We start from the raw sequence: 6,000 nt of genomic DNA, 5'->3' as shown, positions 1-6,000 counted from the left end.
AAATTACTTCAAGAAAACCTTGATTAAGAATTCAGTTTTTCAAAACATAAAGCAAAAGCACAATACCGGAAAAACAATCGGTTGTTTTACCGAAACAATCGGTTGTTTATACCAGTTATTAATAGACAAAACTGAATTTAAAGGGATAGGGATAGAGAAATTGTACACAGTTGTTTATACTGGTTCACTCCAAATCCAGAGCTACATCCAGTCTTCTCAGAACCCTGAGGAAATTCACTAAGCAATCACCACTTGATCACTTACACCACAACCAAGAGAATGACCTTGAACACCTCAAGAAACACACTCTCCTTGGCCAACACTAAGATTGCTGATCTTGAACACCTCAAGAACACACAGCCAATCTTCAACAAACACAGAAATGAATTGTTCAACAGAGTACAAGGATTACACTTGTTAAAGAAGATAATCTGAAATCAATACAAGCAGAATCCTATTCCAACACTTTGATCAATCACAAACTCTTAGCAATCTCAGCAATTTGAAAATATCTTTGGAAAAACTTTGTCAAAGTTTCTTAATTGTCAAATCTGTTTTTCTGAATTTTTTCAAATATGTAGTTTGTTATCAAATCTTAACAAACTCTTAAATTGCATTAAAAAATGGTCAAAGCATTTAATGACTAGAGCGTAAGCAGTTAACACATTTAAAGCTCAGTCAAAGAGAAAACAGTTTTTCTGTTATGGTCCCAAAACAAACAATTAGTTGTTTCCTCGAATCAATCTGTTGTTTTGGTACTTTAACAGTTCAACCATTCAAAACAGTTTTCAATCTTTTTCTCAAAACACCTAAGTATAAACAATCGATTGTTTCGACAAAACAATCGGTTGTTTTAACTTAGTTTGAAAACATTTTACTTTCACAAAGATTGAGAATGTTAATGCTTTAGATTTAATCATAGGGTGGATTACCACATATAAACTACCCCAGAACAAAGCTTAAACCAGCACAACAACATCAAGCATAGCAGAGGCTTCAACATCCTTCAAAGGATTTGGATTCTTCAAAACTTGAACACCACAAGGTTCAACAATCTCCCCCTATTTGATGAAGACAAATCCCTAGTGCTTGTGTTTGATCTGATTAAATCTGAAGCAGTTCCTGCAGAAAAAGCATTTATACTATCCAAAGCTTCTTACAGCAGCAAGTTAGTTTATTACTCTTTTAAAGCATGAAACATAATAAACAATCGGTTATTTACACGAAACAATCGGTTGTTTCTATCAGCAGCAACAAAAAACACTTTCATATCAGAGATTTTAACATTTTGTGCAGTATCAGACAAAGATATACAAGAACCAATTAATTCTCCCCCTATTTGTCTTCACAAATAAACTTTAGCATGTACCAAAAAACAGATTTAAGAGAGATTATTAAGATTAAGAATACCTAACTCATTTCTTAAGAAGAAAAACCTCTCTTTTGGTAAAGGCTATGTGAAAATGTCAGCTAATTGCAGTTTGGTCTCCACAAACTTCACTTCACAGTTCCCATTTTGTACATGATCCCTGATGAAATGATGTCTTATCTCAATATGTTTGGTCCTTGAGTGATGAATCTGATTTTTGGTGAGATTGATGGCACTTGTGTTATCACACATCAAGGGAACCTTGCTGATTTGTAAACCAAAATCTGCAAGTTGTTGCTTAAGCCATAGAATATGTGCACAGCAGCTACCAGCAGTAGAGAGAGCAACACATGCTTGCTTCTTGCTATTCCATGAGATTAGGCTTGAGCCAAAAAGGTGACAAGTGCCACTTGTGCTCTTTCTATCTAGCTTACAACCTGCAAAGTCATAGTTTGAATAACCAATTAAATGTATTGGAGAGTGAGAAGGATACCATAATCCTACAGATGATGTTCCTTTGAGATATTTCAGAATTCTTTTAGCAGTGTTGAAGTGTCTTTAGGATTTGCTTGATATCTTGCACATAGACACACCGCAAACATGATGTCCGGCCTACTAGCTTTTAGATATAGCAAAGATCCAATCAAACCTCTGTATTTTATTTGATCTACACTCTTTCCAACAACATCAGCATCCATGTAACAGCTTGATGGCATTGGAGTGCTTGCTTCTTTGCAATTCTCCATTTCAAATTTCTTGAGAATCTCCTTGCAATACTTTGATTGACTTAAGAAGATCCCATCCTTCGTTTGCTTAACCTGCAATCCAAGAAAGAAGATAGTTCTCCCATCATAGACATTTCAAACTCACCTTTCATTGCAACCACAAATTCTTCACACAATCTATCTTGTGTAGCACCAAAGATGATATCATCAACATAGATTTGCACAAGAATTATTTCTGCATTTGACTTCTTGATGAAGAGAGTCTTGTCTACCATTCCTCTTTCATAACCATGAGATAGCAGAAAGTTGCTAAGCCTCTCATACCACTTCCTTGGAGCTTGTTTCAGTCCATACAAGGCTTTCTTCAACTTGAAGACATGGTTGGGATACTTGTGATCTTCAAAGCTCGGTGGTTGATCTACATAAACTTCCTCATTGATGTAGCCATTCAAGAAGGCACTCTTGACATCCATTTGGAAGAGTTTAAAACCACTCATACATGCAAAGGCCAGCAGCAGCCTCACAGCCTCCAATCTAGCAACAGGAGCAAAGGTTTCACCATAGTCTGTGCCCTCTTCTTGATTGTAGCCTTTGGCAACTAGCCTTGTTTTGTTCCTTATGATCACACCATCCTCATCTAGCTTGTTCCTGAAAACCCATTTCGAACTAATAATATTCATTTCATTAGTTTTAGGGACAAGAAACCATACCTCATTCCTTTCAAACTAATTTAGCTCTTCATGCATAACTTCAACCCACTTCTCATCCTTGAGAGCTTCCTCAATTGACTTTGGTTCAATTTGAGAGACAAAAGTTGTGTGCCTGCAGAAGTTTGAGATGGAGCTACGTGTGGAGATACATTCCTTTATCTGCCCTATGATGTTATCCACTGACAGATCTCTAGGAATCCTCCACTCTTTGGGCAGCTCACTCTGTTGCAGAATTTCAATAAGTTGTTTCTGCGAATCAACCGGTTGTTTTTCTGCATAGATTTCCAGCTTCTCCAAACTGATGCTCTGTTCATCTTCCTCAGCACTGGTCTTTGGGATCTGACTGATTCTGCGATCTACCTCATCAAAGACAACGTGAACTGATTCTTCTACAATCATCAACCTCTTGTTGTAGACTCTATATGCATAACTTGTGAGTGAATAACCAATGAATATACCAAGGTCCGCTTTCTCATCAAACTTTCCCAAGATTTCCTTTCCATTGTTGAGAACGAAACAGTTGCAGCCAAAGACTTTGAGGTGACTGATGTTGGGCTTCCTTCCATTGAAAAGTTCATATGGAGTTTTCTTCAAAATGGGCCTTATAAGCACCCTATTCATCACATAACAAGAGGTGCTCACTGCATCTGCCCAAAAATACTTAGGAAGTGATGATTCACTAAGCATTGTTCTTGCAAGCTCTTCAAGAGACCTGTTCTTCCTCTCTACAACTCCATTTTGCCGTGGTGTTCTTGGAGCAGAGAAATTGTGCAGAATTCCCAACTTCTCACAGAATTTACCAAACTTCTCATTCTAAAATTCTCCTCCATGATCACTCCTTATAGAACCTATGTTGCTGCTCTTTGTGTTTTGTAGTCTTCTTGCTAGCTTTTTGAATGCAGCAAAGGCATCACTCTTTGATTCCAAGAACAAAGTCCAAGTGTACCTAGAGAAATCATCAACAATAACAAGAGCATAATAATTTCCACCAAGACTCATAGTTCTAGAGGGTCCAAAGAGATCCGTGTGAAGAAGTTCAAGAGGTCTCAAAGAAGAGACAACATTTTTGGTTTTAAAAGAACTTTTCACTTGTTTCCCTTTTTGGCATGCTTCACAAATGTGATCCCTCTCAAACTTGAGTTTTGGCAGCCCAATCACAAGATCCTTTGATATTAGCTTGTTCAAATGATTCATGTGAATATGAGCAATTCTTCTATGCCAAAGCCAAGATTCATCTTGCTTGGATAGAAGACATCCAATTGAACATGGTGAAGAGATATCTAGATGATACACATTATTAACTCTTTTACCTACCAACATTACCTCTTTGGTGTTGGGTATACAGATTTCACATGTGTTTGACTTGAACATTACTTGATATCCCTTTGTCACAAAGTTGGCTAATGCTCAGCAAATTATGCTTTACGCCTTCAACAAAGAGCACATCATGGATTACCAAGATGTTCTCATCTCCTATGGATCCTCTCCCAAGAATTCTTCCTTTGTTGTTGTCTCCATAGGTGACATGACCCTCTTACTTAAAGGATATTCTCAGGAACTTTGATTTGTCCCTTGTCATATGCTTGGAGCATCCACTGTCCAAGTACCATAGTTGCTTGCTCTCCTCTAAGATTTCCTACAAAAGAGATTTTCAAGTACAAAGATTTGGTCCCCTTATGAATGTGGGTCCATCTGGTTTATACTTATCAATTAAAGCTTTCTTTCCCTTAGGAATCCACTTCATAAGCCCTTTAGGAACAACATGTTTTCTGATTTTACAGAACCTCACAGAATGACCTCTTTTCATCCAATAGAAGCATGTAACAATCGGTTGTTTCGATGGTCCAATGATTGTTTTTCTGGCATTTTCGAAAATGATTTTGAAAATCTATTTTGTTTGTTTTGTGGATTAAAACCCCATCCAGATTTTCCAAAAACACAATTTTGAGATGCTAGCACACTCTCAAAGTTGGATTGGCCTTTAGAAAGCTTATCCACAGTTTTAACAAGATAGTGGACCTTCTTTTCAAGATTTTCGCAATTTTCACAAACTAGAGTATCACACTTGCAAGAGGAGTTTTTGTAAATGATTTCCAGATTTTCAAAATCCATTTTTTAATGTTCTAAATCCTCTTCCAGTGTCTTTACTCTGTTTTCTAGCCAGCTCTTTTCTTTTAACCGATTGTTCAAGAGAGCCAATCGATTGGCTTCTTCATGCGTTTCTTGAAAGGCTTGAAGCAATTGACCATAATTTTCAGAGTTTGAAGAGTTTGATGAACTTACACTACTTGAGTCATCCTCCTTTCTGGCCATGAAGCAAAGATTAAGCAGACCGATCAAGCTGGACCATCTTACATTCATCATTTGTCCATTTGGACAAAGGTTTTGCAATGAAAGAATTATCCTTTTTGAACTTTGGAATGTAAGGACCATTCTCAATTGAATTCCAAATTCCTTGATCAATAGATTCAATAAAGATTTTCATTCTTGCTTCCCAAAACTTATATCTCAATCCACAGAATAAAGGTGGTTTGTAGATTGAAGCACCTTCCTCAAAAGATATTTTTCCAGCCATAGAAAAGATTTTTTATCAACTTGAATAACTTTCAAGAACCAAGCTCTTAATGTCAATTTTTAGAATTTATGGCCTTAAACGAGAGGGGGGTGAATTGTTTAAGAAAGATTTTAGTAAACTTTTAAGCTTAGAATGAAAAATACTTCAAGAAAACCTTGATTAAGAATTCAGTTTTTCAAAACATAAAGCAAAAGCACAATACTGGAAAAATAATTGGTTGTTTTACCGAAACAATCGGTTGTTTATACCAGTTATTAATAGACAAAACTGAATTTAAAGAGATAGGGATAGAGAAATTGTACACAGTTGTTTATACTGGTTCACTCCAAATCCAGAGCTACATCCAGTCTTCTCAGAACCCCGAGGAAATCCACTAAGCAATCACCACTTGATCACTTACACCACAACCAAGAGAATGAATGACCTTGAACACCTCAAGAAACACACTCTCCTTGGCCAACACTAAGATTGCTGATCTTGAACACCTCAAGAACACACAACCAATCTTCAACAAACACAGAAACGAATTGTTCAACAGAGTACAAGGATTACACTTGTTAAAGAAGATAATCTGAAATCAATACAAGCAGAATCCTATTCCAACACTTTGATCAATCACAA

Source organism: Phaseolus vulgaris, chromosome 10, assembly GCF_000499845.2.
Source record: "Phaseolus vulgaris cultivar G19833 chromosome 10, P. vulgaris v2.0, whole genome shotgun sequence".
NCBI classification, from domain to species: Eukaryota; Viridiplantae; Streptophyta; class Magnoliopsida; order Fabales; family Fabaceae; genus Phaseolus; species Phaseolus vulgaris.
Note: the sequence above shows the minus strand (reverse complement) of the source record.